The sequence below is a fragment of the Lissotriton helveticus genome, chromosome 12 (assembly GCF_964261635.1).
Source record: "Lissotriton helveticus chromosome 12, aLisHel1.1, whole genome shotgun sequence".
NCBI lineage: Eukaryota > Metazoa > Chordata > Amphibia > Caudata > Salamandridae > Lissotriton > Lissotriton helveticus.
Window position 1 is genome coordinate 723,839,890 of NC_136073.1, and position 16,578 is coordinate 723,856,467.

Here is a 16,578-nt window from a genome sequence, read left to right on the forward strand (position 1 = left end):
GTTTAACAGTTGGCTGTTTAATACACAAGTGTGTTACCAAAATGCTCATTGCTTTTATTAGTTGTCCTATCTGGGTAAAAATACAAAATATTTCTTATATGCTTTGTCAAATCTTAAGTTCTAACCCGCTCACTTTTCCTTAAAACTCTCCATAAACCTTTTTAAATTGGTGATATGGATTTTTAATGCCTATAATGTATGCTGTTGTCTAGATTTTGTAGTTTAGTTGCCTCTGTGTTAGCTGATTAGGTTCCAATCAAGGAGCTTGTTAGTAAGGTATCAAGGAATATCTCTTAGGATGAGAAAATGGAGGCATTTCAAGACCCCCAGGATTTTCAGTGTGCCACAGTACTGCCTATATCCTACTCCTGTAATTAAATTCGGTTATTCACCTCATTTGCATTTGTCCCCTGAACAATTTAGGCTTTCACCATTTGGGCCCTGTCTTTCCAGACAGGTTGCTCAGTCTGTAAACTTTTGTCGGGATGTAATTCTTTTTTTTGTTTTTTTTTAGTTAAATAATTTTTATTGAAAGAATGAACACAGTAGATGAGCATACATACCTGTAAAAAGATGTTAAAGGAGTAAGCATAGGGGGGGGCGTGGCCTGGCGCCGGCGGAGATGGCCGCCTAGTAGAGGAGCTCCGCCAAAGCTTAGCGTTTTCCCCTAAAAATCCGTCACTATCCTTCACCGAGTGACGCTGCAAAAGGTCCCCGCGGCTGCCACTGCCTATCGCGGCCGGGGACATCTACTCCGGTTCCACGGAGCGCCGTGTGTGAGGAGGAGGGCATTCCTGATTGGCCGGCCGGCCTGACCGGTGGCGCTGTTGGAGCCTCCCGGCCGGCTCGCTGCATCACTACAGTCCCCGGCCTGAGGCCTGCAAGGCGGGCGGGAGCCCGCGAACAGTTAGCGCGGCCGGCGCTGTGGGGGCCGAGATTGTGGCTTGCCGTCCTTCGGCAGACTGATCCCCCTGGGGCGCCCTACCATCCTGCGAGGGCCTCACCGGAGATCGGTAGCCCCCGGGCCGGCTCACAAACCTGCGCAAGTCCCCCGGCCTGAGGCCTGCAAAGCGGGCGGAAACCCGTGAGAAGTTGGCGTCGGGCGGCGCTGCGGGGCCCAACACAGCAGCCCACTGTCCCTGGGAAGGCGTATCCCCCTGGGCACACTACCAGCCTGCAGGGGCCGCCCGCCCGGCTCGAGAACCTGCGCAAGCCCCCGGCCTGTGGCCTACAGGGTGGGGGAGATCCCGCGAAAGTTAACATCGAGGGAAGCTGTGGGGCCTGTGGCAACGGCCCACTAACCATCGGTGAGTGGTTCACTGGGACTGCCTATCATCCCCTGGGGCATAGACAGTGACTGGGAGCCCTGGCGCAGTGGACTGAGAGGAGGGTGGCCTGTTGTTGGTGCGCTCCTACGATCGATACAGGCACTGTGCTGGGGGCCTCCCCTGGGGACTGCATACGGAGCATAGGCCCGACTGGTTGCGGCGCCTCGGGGATCACGACTGTAGCGAGGGGTCCGAGATGAGTGCACCCCCTCTCACTGCCTGCTGCTAAGCGTGGTCACTATTGGGCTCCTGCGTCTGGGACACGGAGGTGGAGAGAGACTAGCCACACATATTGGAGGACCGCCGGGCCGTACGGCACACTGGGATAGATCTGCGCCCTGGCCCTAAGGGATCACGCCTCCTCCTTGTAGGCACGATACCAGTGGCAAGAGTGAGTACATGAAGGACGCAGCGTGACGGACCTGGACACTTGCCGCTTGCCGCATCCGGGGTCTGCTGTGGGGTGTTGGGCCGAAGGGAGGCCTAGGAGGAAAAATCCGGCCGTCTCGATACTCTCTGCTGGCACTGAGGGGCGACTGGGCCCAGGCCACACATCAAGGTGCAGGCAAGGCAGAAGCATGAGGCCAAAAAACGTCGCAACGGCCCAATCTAACAAGCTTTATAAATACGCGGTCCCCTTGGGTCAAGCCCCAGCGGGGGGTGCAACCGGAGATCAAACGGACCCAAAGGAACCGACCTTGGCATCCATCATGACGGCGATCTAGTCCCTGGGAACTAATTTAGAGACTAAAATGGACAAAATCTCAATTGAACCTAATCTTCTTCGGGCCGACCTCGGAAAAACCACGGAAAAGGCCAAAGCGAATGAGTCTGACATACTAGAACTCCAGACCTCCACGAAGACGCTTGAAAAACACGTTAACCATCTGCTACACCAGCACCGGCAGTTGGCCATAAAGTTGGAGGACCAGGAAGGGAGGGCCCGAAGAAGCAACATACGCGTGGTAGGTGTGCCGGAAGGAATGGAGGGGCCCAGCGTAGAACTCTTCCTTGAGGATCTTATTACCGCCCACCTGAAGCCTAAGCGCCTGTCCACCATCTTCACAATAGAGCGGGCCCATCGGGCGCCTGTTCCAAAACCCTAACCGGGTGCGCCGCCCAGGACCATCTTTGCTAAACTCCTGAACTACAGGGATAGAGACGCTATCCTCCAGGTGGCGAGGCAGATGGGCGACTTACAACTCGAGAATGCCACTATCCGGTTCTTCCCGGATTTCACGTTACAAGTCCAACGGGAGAGGCGCTCTTTCATTGGGGTGAAGTCGGCGCTTCGTGAACGAGGATACAAGTATATGATGATTTTCCCGGCCAAGCTGAAGGTCATCGCGGGTGGCAAATCACTGTTTTTCACCGCACCATCGGAAGTGCAAGACTGGCTGGACAGAGATTCGCCGAGGACTCATGGCCGAGCAGAGACGGGTGGCTGGAGAGACACGCTGGTAGCCTCGCCTAGATCCACGGCGGGGGGTACGGAGGCAGACGCCCGGAGCCAGCGTTCCTGGAGGTCGAGGTCGATCAGCCCTAAACTGGGGACCCTCAGAGACAGGGAGGGCGACTGATGGTGGCAAGACTGTGTGAAAGATCCTGAAGACCCGTAATGTATGAAACTGTGAATTTCAGTCTGAGGGCCTCTGCCCATGGGGCTTGGCGACTCTTACTGGGGGGCTGCTGCAATGACTGGCGGGACACTGCACATAACTGACACTGAACACGGCTCACCTCCGTACAAGGGTATACTTGAGTGTTTAATTGTGTTGTGTGGGGGTGAACGCGGGTGGCGGCTGGAGCTGGGGCCAGTGCACACTTCCCCTACAGGAGTTTTTTCTTTTCGGGAGGGGGAGGTTTCCTCACTCCCGGTTTGGGGCTGGGCGAAAGGCGCTCTCTGCTAATTGGGGATGTGGGTAGTTTGGAACCTACGGAGCAGGGAGGATGGGGAGGGGGGAAGTTAACCTGTTCTGGAGTTTGGGGGGAGGATGGGGGTGGTTGGGAGTGGGATGAGTTGGTGGAAGGGTCATTACAGATTGATGCAAATAGTAGGGTGCATTGTACCAGGAGCTTCAGGGCAGTTATAGCAGTTAAGAGTACGTACTACTATGAGGTGGGATAAAAGCCTCAGAATTCTTAGTTGGAACGTCAACGGGCTGGGGGATAAGCTCAAAAGAACCATTGTGTTACAATTTGTCAAAAGGCATTCGCCGGACGTGGTGCTCCTGCAGGAGACCAACCTACTGGGTAACACGTGCCATGCACCTAACAGGTGGGGGTATTCCCTTGTGATCCATGCCGGCTTTAGTTCTGGGTCCCGCGGGGTGGGCATCCTGATACGTCGCAGCTTCTCCCTAGTCATAGACAACACAGATGCGGACCCTCTTGGTCGATACTTCTACAAAACAACAGAAGAGTACCTTAATATAAACTAATTAAGCAAGAGGAGAGGTCATAATTAGTATTAGACCACCACCACCAACCATGAGTGGATGACAAACCCGGGGGGTGTGTATATACTGCAATGCACACACAGTGAGGAAAAAAGAAGAACCCTCAGGCACCCGCACTGGGCAGGTAGCCAGTCATCTTCATCGGGTTCCTGTTTGTTAGTACGTGAATAGTACCAGAAATATAGTGCTAATTAAAATGAGTCATGACTACCCCCCAACAAAAAACTTTTTAATAAAGGGGTAGTACTAACCCAATTAAAAACAAAGTGAATAGTCGGACATGCGAAAGGTCGTGTAAATTTGAACCTAATGTCCTAAAAAGAAGGTCGACATGTTTCAGCTATCGAACCAAAACTCGGTTCAGCATTCTTCAGGACCAATAAACGTTCTTACCTGTGAGGAGGTGCACACTAAGACAACTACTACAAACCAGGTAAATAGACAAAAAAGATATTACGAACTTGTAATCGATGCCCTGTGATTCTCAGGTACAAACACTCTCAGTCACGTATACGGGCCGTGGATGTGACTGAATTAGGTGTGGATACAGGAAGTCGCCAGTCAGAAAACGCTGGCGTGAAGGTTTACCCCTGCCACGAGTCCAGGAAGCCTGCGGCCTCTTTTAATAGAACTTGGAACACTTTGACAGGAGAGTGTTTGTACCTGAGAATCACAGGGCATCGATTACAAGTTCGTAATATCTTTTTTGTCTATTTACCTGGTTTGTAGTAGTTGCCTTAGTGTGCACCTCCTCACAGGTAAGAACGTTTATTGGTCCTAAAGAATGCTGAACCGAGTTTTGGTTCGATAGCTGAAACATGTCGGCCTTCTTTTTAGGACATTAGGTTCAAATTTACACGACCTTTCGCATGTCCGACTGTTCACTTTGTTTTTAATTGGGTTAGTACTACCCCTTTATTAAAAAGTTTTTTGTTGGGGGAGTAGTCATGACTCATTTTAATTAGCACTATATTTCTGGTACTAATCACGTACTAACAAACAGGAACCCAATGAAGATGACTGGCTACCTGCCCAGTGCGGTTGCCTGAGGGTTCTTCTTTTTTCCTCACTGTGTGTGCATTGCAGTATATACACACCCCCCGGGTTTGTCATCCACTCATGGTTGGTGGTGGTGGTCTAATACTAATTATGACCTCTCCTCTTGCTTAATTAGTTTATATCAAGGTACTCTTCTGTTGTTTTGTAGATGAATCCTTAGGGGTATGAGAGTAATCCATTTTACCCTTTCTCTTTTGTTGTTTAAATATATCCTCTTGGTCGATATGCTGCTGTCTCGGGCAGGTGGGAAGGCCGCAGAATAACCTTAGTCACCAGCTACATTCCACCTTGGCTTCAAACTCAATCATACCAAGACCTGGGCAAGCTGCTCCTTTCCCTTCCAGAGGGACAGCTCCTGGTGGGGGGAGATTTTAATGCAGTCGTCTCAGGACACCTCGACAGGCACCCACCAAGGGACACACCAACGGGCCATAAGTGGTTGGCGGACCTCATCAAGACATTTGGCCTCACTGACCTATGGCGTCTCCGACACCCAACAGACAACCAATGCACCTTTTCCGGTCCTCACCGCTCTTTCTCGCGCATAGATCACATATTAGCGCCTCTACAACAGGACACCACCGTACAGGAAGCCACACACCTCGCATGGGGTATTTCGGACCACTCCCCGCTTATGGTACATCTCACAATCGGAGACAGGCGGGAAGGAAGTGTAGCACCGATTAATGCCTGGTATCTCCACAGTGAAGACACAAGGAAGAAACTGACACTGGCAATTGACCAGTACTTTAAAAACAATGATGGTAAGCTGGACTCCTCGGTGGTGCTGTGGGAGGCTTTCAAAACAGTGCTTAGGGGGGAGGCCCTCTCGGCGATCGCGGGCCGTCGCAAGGAGCGGGAGGCTCAAATGATCCAAATGGAGGGAGATCTCAGGGAGTTGGAGGCAGCGGCACATATTGACGCTGATCCAGAGAATACCCTCCGGATGCTACTTAAAGGGGCGGAATACAAGGCATTGGCCACAGATGCCGCAAAATGCACAATTAGAGATGGTGAGGGCAGAATATACGATCAAGAAGATAAGGCGGGCAAGCTCATAGCGTGGCTTGACAAAAAACAACGCTTACAGAATGTTGTGGCGGAGATCAGGACTGAGTCGGGGGCGGTTGTCACAGAACCTCGTGAGATTGTCAGGGAGTTTACACAGCACTATCAGAAGGTCTACAGTAGGTGGTCTGACCGGCCCGAGGAGGACTCTGTGGACTTACTGACGGATATCCGTCTGCCTGCCCTCTCGGAGGAAGGCAGGAAGGCCTTGGAGGCGCCGCTCACAGCTGAAGAGTTGGGCCGAGCTATCAGGGATCTCCGTTCGGGAAAAGCCCTAGGACCCAACGGACTGCCTATCGAGCTCTATAAGCTGAAACCTGACGGCCTTAGCCCATATTTGAAGTGGATGTTCGAAGAAAGCAGGGAGAGGGGTGCGCTGCCGCGAGACCAGCATATTGCCACCATTGTGACCATCCCCAAGGACGGAAAGCCTAGAGACTCTTGTGCCTCTTACAGGCCTATATCCTTACTAAACGCGGAGCCCAAGATCCTAGCCAAGGTTTTGGCCAATAGGCTCAAGCCAGTCCTGCCGACGCTGGTCCACCCAGACCAGTCTGGCTTCATGCCTCATCGCAATACGGCACTTAATCTCCGCCATCTTCACGGAGTGCTGGGGCAATGTCACTCCATCCAGGAAGATGCAATAGTAGTATCACTTGTTGCCGCTATGGCATTTGATACGCTAGAATGGCCCTATATGATGGCGGTCCTCCAGAAGCTGGGCTTTGGCCCCGAATTCATCAGGTGGGTGCGTCTCCTTTATTCTGAGCCCTTGGCCCAAGTAACGGTCAACAACAACATTTCCGAGGTCTTTGCTCTAGAGAGAGGGACACGACAGGGGTGTCCCCTCTCACCTTTGCTTTTTGTCCTGTCGCTGGAACCGCTCGCCGCCTGGATCAGACAGGACCTCTCCCTAAAGGGGATCCGGTGGACTGATGGCTGGGAGGACAGGATATCACTCAATGCGGACGACATCCTTATTTATCTCACGAGACCCCGTAAGTCCCTAATAGTGGCCATGGACATCTTCACCAGCTTCGGGAAGAACTCTGGGTATAGCATTAATTGGAGCAAATCCTTACTGTATGTTCTTCACGGAGATCCCCGGAATTGCCGATTAAAGTGGCCACAGAAGGGTTCAAATACCTGGGGATCTTTATCTCCAGAGAAAAAGCCATTAGATACGAGAGGAATCTCCCGCCTTTGCAGTGGTTCAAAAGGGATTCTGACTCTTGGCGGAAGCTCCCGCTGTCCCTATTAGGAAGGGCGTCACTCTTCAAAATGATGGAGTTACCAAGATTCCTATACGCTCTGCAAAATTACCTGGACCTGGTTCCACAGTCCTATTTTGCGACTACTGAAACCACGCTGAGAGAGCTATTGTGGTCCGTAACACCCCGTATTTCCCTTCAGAAACTTACATTGGGATGGTTTGATGGAGGTATAGCACTCCCTGACATTCGGAAGTACTACTGGACTGCGCATCTCGCGGCCATCAACCAGGGCACCTATTGCGATAGCACCGATCCAGGATATGGAATGGATCGGTGGCTCCTTCCGGGCGGTAATTTTGAGGCGGCGCTATACTCTAAACCGGGAAGGTACCCGCTTACCAGACCCACCAAGCACTCAGTACAGATATGGCACATTGCGCAGCGTAAATTGGGATGGGCCGGCACTCTAACTATGGCTACCCCGCTGTGGGCCTCAGAGAGGCTGGGCACCTTGAGCCGTACCAAAGGGTTCAGAAATTGGGACCTAATAGGGATCTCCCACGTTAAAGACTTATGGGGCCCGGGAGGAGTGATGTCCTTTGCCTCGCTCCAACACATGTATGAGCTCGCTCACACAGAATACTTCCGATACCTACAGGTCCGACACTCCCTTCAATCCAACATCCCCCCGGGAACCTTGACCCCGGACTCCTCCCCCCTGGAGGACAGACTATTGGACGGCCACCTTCCCGAACATGCTATTTCACTCACATATAAAAAAAATATTAATAACTCGCTGCAAAACCTTAAAAGTGGGAGGCAGACGGCTTAGAAATAGACGAGGAGGAGTGGAGGAGTGCGCTGGCGTCCCCTAAGGAAGTAGCCATATCGGCCAGATTTCGGCTGATTCAGCTTAAAATCCTTCATCGGATTTGCATTTCAGGGACTAGATTGCAACTAATGGGCCCTAGCGAGGATGGGCTCTGCAGGAGGGGATGTGGAGAGGTAGGGACATTCTTCCACATACTATGGGAGTGCCCAGTGCTCCAGACTATTGGCAACAGGTGCATAGATGCATGCAAGAGGTGTGGGAGGTGGTGCTTCGAGTGGAGGCGAAGAGGTGTCTACTGAACATTTGGGAGCCCACCGACCTGTCATCTCGTGGGAGGACCTGGGCCACGCTGGGGTTTGTAATAGCAAAGAGGAACATAGCTAGGCTGTGGGGCCTCCAAAACTGGACTCATGGAAAACAGACATAGACTGGTGCATGCTCCAGGAGAAAACAGTGTACATAGCCAGGGGGTGACCCAGGAAATGGGTTGAGGTGTGGTCGAATTGGAATGAGTACAGGGGTTTTATATGCGAACCCCCCCAGATTACCCCGGTTGACAAATCACTCACATTGTTGACTGTTTAGCGCTGAACTGCAATGAGAAATTTTAAATGTATATGGACTGTATGCTTTGACTTGCCTAAGGTACAACTGCAAATATGGTATTGCCAGAATGTGACGACCACCACTGTTTGCTGAAACGTTAATAAAAAGATTTATAAAAAAAGGAGTAAGCATAAATTGTGAAAAATCCATTTCAAAATGAATAAGCTACATATAAACCTTTGTAATTATTATAATACAAATATAGTTGTATGAAAGGTTGAGAAATAGTTGTATAACTTTATAATATCTTAATAAAAAGTGTGTTCCATAAGAGAAGCAGTTGTAGAATCTATATATTTTGTGAAAGAAAGAAAATAAAAGGAGAAGTAAGAGGAAGAAAAGAAAGGAGAAGAGAGATCTATAAAAGGAGTAAATATAAAAAGGGAGAAGATGAGATAGATGAGTGTGAGGACAGGAATGTTGTAAAAGGTAACCATAATAAATCTAGTTTAATCTTTTGATAAATAGAACAATGAGAGACAGATGCAATTATGTGTTTATCGCAGATTAAATTCCACCAGAACATAAAAGATCATTTAGAATTGTATTTCCAACATGTTAATATAACTTTAAGTGCAACAGCAATGAATAGGTCAAATAAAATAGTTTTTGATGGGATTTGGTAAAAATCAGGAGATATAGTACCTAAAAAGATATTATGAATAGCAAAAGGAACATCACAGGAAATAAATCAATCGACATTTCGACCAAATAGCTTTCCAAAAATTATGGACCTTAGGACAGTAATAAAGCAAGTGCATCAGTGATCCTTCAGAGGAAAGGCAAGACCAAAATAACGGTGAAATAGAGTGGTACATTTTATGAAGAAAGAGGGGAGTAATTACAACTTTACAACTCTATTAAAAATAAAATATAATGATTGTGTAATGTTAGCAGCTTTAGAGGTTTTCAAAATCTTTTGCCATAAACGATCCCATTGATGAATAGGCAGTAATTGAGATAAGTTGTTCCCAAGATAATGCAATAGAGGATGTGTTACAGGTGGTAGTGTGAGAGGATAGGGTGCTGTATATAAAGGAAGCACTGGGAATTGGAACATGAAATAAAGGTGTACTAGGGGTAAACGAAGTAGGGATCGGATCGGAGTTAAAACTTTGTAGGCAGGTTTGAATAACGGGAACTAATTTATTGTATTGCTGAATGCAAGAGTCAGGGAGACTGAATTTCTCTTGGAGTTGAAGGAAAGGCATGATCGAGTTATTAAGTAACAATTGATGAGCAAAGAAAATGCCTTTTTCCTTCCAATGTTTGTAGTAAAAATATTTATGGCGGAATTTAATGTGCTTAATAAACCATATGGAGGAGGAAAGAAAGGATTGATAAAGGTCAAAATCTTTGAAAAATAATGTGTGTATAAGGTGGTGAGAGTATTTTAAAATAGGATATTTGGAAATGAATTTACAATTGGACATAAACTTAATGTCTTGAAAGGAAAAGTTCCGTAACAAGGAACGTTCAACAGCAACCCAAATTGGTATAGGTAGATCTAGATATTCTTTGGACATAGCATAAAATTGACAAATTAAAAAAGCATTGTGGTACATTTTGAAATCGGGAAATCGAACACCCCCCTAAGATTTGGGATGAATTCATTCAGAAAGAGCAAAACAAGCCTGTTTATTGTTCCATAATAATTTAGTGCAAATAGAATTGATCTGGGAGGATTAATAATTAGGAATTTTAAAAGGTAGCATTGAGAGTATAAAAAGTATTTGGGGAACAATCATCATTTTAATCGTTTCTAGTCTACCCCACCAAGATAAAAATAATGGGGACCAGGAAGAAAGCAAATTTATAATCTCGAGTTTTAATGCAGAGAAATTATGAGATAAAGTATACGAAATATTTGAGGAAAACCATGTTCCTAAGTATTTCATTTTTGTGGGACACCAAGTAAAATCGGTGGTATCAAACATATATTGATAACATGATGAATTTGAAGGTAAAATCTCAGTTTTAGAAAAATTAAGTTTATAGCCAGAGACATTGGAAAACAAAGCAATCTCTTGTACAAAAAAAAGGGGGTAAGAGATTTGCGGGGATTGGACATATCAATAAGAATATTGTCTACATAAGCCGATATTTTATTTTGATGAGAATTAAAATTAAAACCGGTAATATTAGGGCTATTTCTAATATGTTCAAGAGAGGGTTCCAGACAAAGGAGAAAGAGTAATGGAGATAGTGGACAACCCTGACGGGTACCTCGTTGCAGGTTGAAGTAAGGGGAGAAAAGCTCATTGACAAAAACACAGGCACGAGGAGCAGTATATAATAATTTAGTAAAAGAAATAAACTTTTGACCAAAGCCAAACCACTGAAGAGTATATAACATGAATTCCCAATTTATTCGGTCAAAAGCTTTCTCAGCATCAAGTGAAAGGGCAGCTAAAGGAGAGGAGTACTTCTTTCCAAGGGCTAAAATATTTGAGAACATTCTAGCATTCTCAGAGGCAAGTCGGCCTTTAACAATGCCAGACTGATCCGGTTTGATAAAAAGTGGGATGTTTTCTAAACATGAAGCTAACATTTTTGCAAAGATTTTAGAATCATAATTAATTACGGAAATAAGTAGAATTTTTACAGAAGGAGGAATCCTTGACAGGTTGTCTTGGCTTCTAAAAAAGAGCCACATGCTTTGGAATGTAAGAGGAATGAGTTAAAAAGATTTAATAATATTGGTGCCAAAATTGAGGATAAACCTAAGAATAGCTCAATTGAGAAACCATCTGGTCCCGGTGCTTTGGCCTTTCCTTAAAGATTTCAGAGCTTTCGTTATAATTTGAAGGGAAAAATCCTTCTCAAGGGGTAAACATGTGTCAGGAGGGGAATAAGGTTTGGGGATATCTTGAAAAAATGTTTCCAGATCTTTTTCAGAAGGGTGAGTATCCTCTGTATATAGAAGTTGACAATATGATTGGAAGGTATCAATAATGTCAGAGTCTGTGGAAAGAAGTTTGTTGGTTGTTTCTAAATGAATAGGACCAATTTTTTTATGTTCTGATTTAATTTTTAAATAGTTTGCTAACATTGTCCCTGCTTTATTTTGGCCACCATGAAATTTAGATTTAATCTTAAGAAGGATATTGCAAGCATCAACAGTGGCAATTTTATTTATTGAAGTTTTAGCTTTAATTAATTCTTGCAAAGCGGAGGAGGTTTTGGAACAATAGTAACTGTGATGTAGGGTTTTAATTTTTACAAGAGTTTCTTGATATTTAGTTTTAAGTGCAGAATAAGCAATGGTAAAGGCTCTAAATGAGGCTTTAAAAGCATCCCAATTATTATGAACTGAAGTGTCTGAGGGTTTATTGAATTGAAAAAATTCATTAATAAAGGAGGTTGCTTCTGAGATGAAGGTTGGATCTGAAAGTAGGTGGTTATTAAAAAGCCAACAGCCCTCTTTACAAGTGGTAAGTGATGGATCAAAGGAGGCAGAGATGGGGGAGTGATCAGAGATAAAAATAGCACCAATTTCTGAGGAATAGAGACATGGGAGTAATGGTTTAGATACCAAAATATAGTCAATACAGGACATAGTGTGGTGTACAGGAGAAAAGAAAGTAAATTCAGAAGTGTCAGGATTACATGTTTTCCATACATCATAAAAAGGACGATAGGTGATGGCAGATTGAACCGCGTTATGGGTTTTGTCAGGCTTGAATTTATTGTTAGATTTTCTTTCCGAAAAGGGATCCAGCCAATTGTTGAAATCGCCACCAACATTTATATTGGGATTAGAGATGGAAGAGAGTTTCAATTTAATGCAGTTCCAAAATTGGGGATCGGGTTTGACGGGACAATAAATATTTTAAAAAGGGACTTGTGTTTTATTAATTATAGCATCAACCATAACCCATTATCCATTAGTATCACAATCTGTTGATACAATGTGTGCATTAATTGATTTATGAAATAAAATATCAACACCACCATGACGGTCAATAGCAGGTGAAAATACAATTTTATTAACCCATTGACGTTTAAGTTTAAGAGATTCCGCATCTTTACAGTGAGTTTCCTGTAAAAAGGCAACATGGGAAATAAGTTTGGATAGGTGAGAACAATACCTTTTGACGTTTGATAGGATGACCTAAACCACGTACATTCCACGAGACAACGTTAAACATGTCGATGGGAGGAACATAAGGAAACAGGAACAATAAGTTGCAGGACCAATGTAAAAGAAAAAGAAACAACATTTACCATATGATAACAATAACACACTAGGAAAGATGTAGTAATAAACTGTGGAAAGAAATATCCAAAGAACAAAAAGAAAGCATAAGAAAGAAAGAGAAAAAGACGGAGCAAGGAAACCGATCAAGGAGAAGAATCCAGTTCTGAAAAGAAAAAAGTAATCGATATGAGAGAAACATGGTGACACCAAAAAGACAAGAAACGGCGGAAGAAAGAAAATAGTTAAGTAGAGGCCTCGTGAGGAATAGAGAAATAAAGAATGGAGAATAGAAAAGGAGGAAAAATAACAAGATGAACAAAGTCATGTAAGGAATTGGAGTCCTAAAAAGAGTAAAGGGTGAACAAGTATTGGAAAGGTGAATGAGGTAAACAGAATAGTAAAAAAACAGTAAACTTTTATAACGATATATATCAATTTGTTACATAAGAGAACATTAAACGTTAGTATTCATTTTACGGGAGGATATGTTGTGTAGAAAGAGTTTGAGTTTCTCAGGATCGTTGAATGAGCATGAGCTTCCTTAATGGGTAATTTTGCATAAGCAAGAATGACGAATGCCATATTGGATGTTCAGATGTCGCATCTGAGGGCGTAGAGCCAGAAATTCTTTACGAAGAGTGTTTGTTGCATTGGATACGTCTTGGGAGGTAAAGATATTGTGTCCCGACCAAATAAGACGTTTGAGCTTTACAGCCTTTAGAACATGCATAAGTTAAGTAAATTCCAGGAAGAGCATTATAATACCACCATGTGGCTTGTTTGAAGTAGGATGGATGCGACCCAGACGATACGCACGCTGTATATTGAGAGGTGAGGAGAATTGAAGACCTAAAAGTTCTGGAAGGAATTTCTGAAGAAAAAACACCATATCGGGGACCCTCAATATTTTCCGGAAGTCGATAAAGGCGTACGGTATTCCCTCAATTTTCAAGGTCTTCAGTGTGTAGTTTCAATTTGTGGATCTCATGCTCTAATAAAGGAATTTTAAAGGAGATATCTTGAAGGTCTCCCACACATTGCTGGAGGTCCAACGCCTTTCCCTTCATAATGATCCATCGGTCCTCTATTTGTTTTAGCTTTTCTTTGGTAGTGGACATAAAAGGTTGAAGACCACATACCTCATCTAAAATAGTCAAGAACTGGATTGTGTGAGGATAGAATAGGACAAGGTGGATCATTCTTGTGTCTTTTGGGCTTTCCACCTGTTGAGGCTGTTTTAGGATGATCACTGGCCATCTTAGGTTGCTGGATAAGTCGATAAGTAGTGAATAGTGTAGGGCGGATTCGGCCCATAAACTAATGAGATGGACAGCAGGGGTAATCAATAATCATTAGCAAGCTAACCAGAGTGAGGAAATGTAAAATCCACTGGAAAGCAACAAATAGATATTTAACCCACTGAAGAGCAAAACGACACCTCAAAGAATAGACAGAACCAGCCTAAGTACATTAAGGAAAATTCATTGACCTCCTACAAAATGTTATAAAATGCTGAATTTCTTTAACAAAACATGATGAATTGGTAGTATCCTTTAGTGTAATGCTAGTGATGTGCAGCATTTAAAGAGAAAAGTAAGATCAAAGAACATTTTCCATTCCACATGAATCTGAATAGTAGGACCCAAAGCAGCAGGTTATTGAATAACTATGAAGCTGGCAGCATGGCTATATTAGGAATGATATTGTAAGTACCATCGGAGCTTAGCTGGTGTGAGGAAACATACCGCAAACGCTGCGGTTCAAAATGGCAGCTGTTCGCGATTTCTGGAGGTGATGCAGATCGCAGCGGCTCCTAGGTTCAATGGACACAGTGAAGTCTTGGAATTTAGCTGAAAACACTCCCTTTCATTGCATCCCGTCGGGACCACAAGCGAAATGCAGATTCATTCAAGAAGAGAGTTGGTATTATCTTTGAGCGTAATGCTAGTGACATATAGCATTTAATGAGAAGAAAAAGTTCAAAGATATATATTTTCCATACTCCATGTAGCTGAATTGTAGGACTCCAAGCAGCAGGTTATTGGAAAACTATGAAGCTGGCAGCGTTGATAAACTAGGAGGCATGTTGCAAGTACCATCGAGCTCAGCTGACGTGAGGAAACCTAGCGCGAACACCATGATTCAAAATGGCTACAGTTTGTGATTTCCTGAGGTGATGCAGACTGCAGTGGCACCTGGGCACAGTGGACATGGTGAAGCAATGGAATCCAGCGGAAAACGCTCACCACCACTTCATCTCAGCGGGACCGCAGGCGAAACACAAGTTCATTCAGTAAAAGAGACGTATTTAGAAATAAACGCTCCGCAACCGAGCAGAGCTAGAACGGGCCGCTGTCTTGTATGGACGTCCAAGCCACGCCCCTTTTGTTTGTTTTATTGATGTACATGTATCTGGGATGTGTTTTTGCATGTTGGATTTATGGAACTCAGCACAACTTTCAACAGGGTTAACAAGGAGAAGCTTTGGTCATCATGTTGCGGATAAGGGCTGACCCTCAATCATTTTTGGTGAAATTTACATTGAATTTGTCAACCTAAGTGAGAATTGGGGACGGGGTGGAATGCACTAATCATTTTTATCTTAATCAGGGAGTTCACTAAGGCTGCATCTTGGCTTCTTTTTTGTTCACTTTATATGTGAATTACCTTAAAAAAAATCATTCATTAAATTTAGCAAAGATTTGTCCAGTTGGTTCTTGCTCAACTCCTTTACTATTATACACAGACGATGCTGTCCTAATTTAACGTACGTCCCTGGGACTAAAAGTTTTACTCCACCAATCCATGGAAATTATGGACATTCTCAACTTAAACATACATTTTGCTCAGTCCCATGTTATGAAGTTAGGCCCCTGGAACACCAGGACTAGATTGTATTGCGTCAAAGGCAATCCTCTCAGTTGAGTACCTGTATTCCCCTACTTGGGAGTTCTCTTGGACTCTTCTGGCCACCTTTGGCATCTGCCGGATGACACACGCTCTCTAGAAGCATAGTGTCTGTGTTTGACTTTGCCTCTAGTCTGGGCCACAAGTCTCTCAAGACTATGATCGGTATTTATAGAGCCAAATACGTTGTCATAGCATCATACGGCAGCGCCTAATAAGGCTTTGCTGCAAGTCCTAGAAAATAAGTTAAGAAACCTACTTTCTCTCACCCAGAGCACCTACTCTGTAATCCTCCATGAGGAACTAGGGATTGGGTAGTTATAGGATATATTGATACTTCAGCCTTTACTCCTCTAGATCTCTGTGTGGGTTTGTCCAGCTAAGCTTTTTAATCTTCATTTTGAAAGATTGCCTGGCTCTTGATCGTGCTACCTGTATTCCATAGACCAGTTTTTATTAAGACTGGCTTTATTAGGCTAGGCCGTCCTGAAATGTTTAATCACCCTGAAACTTTAGTTGTAGAGTATCTCCTCTGGAGTAAGGAAGATTTTGTGGAATTAAAGGCCACAGAGAGTTTCATTGGCTGGGGATAAAGTAACCGTAAGAGCCTATTCACCGCAGTGGATCACGTTTTCAATTGAACCCTACTGTATGTATACTCGTTCAGCATGGAGAAGTGATGCTTTACCCCTCACTGCCTGTGCTGAAAATGACTCAACTACCTAAATAATTGCATACAAACATACGTGTTGGGCTTATCAGAAGAAAAATGACACACTATCGATGTGTGTGTGTGTGGCTCGGATGATGCAGAAGCAAATGATGTAAAAAAAATTCATGGACCCCTTAGCAAGTCATCTTGACTTTCATTTTATATTTAATCTCTTCAGGTATTAAAGTTCAG

At 44.7% G+C, this 16,578-nt stretch overlaps 1 protein-coding gene across 1 annotated transcript in view; it reads left to right on the forward strand.

Annotated features, from left to right (window-relative positions):
- Positions 1-16,578, forward strand: part of COPA (coat protein complex I subunit alpha) — a 179,637-nt gene that overhangs the window by 47,981 nt on the left and 115,078 nt on the right. The window lies entirely within an intron of this gene.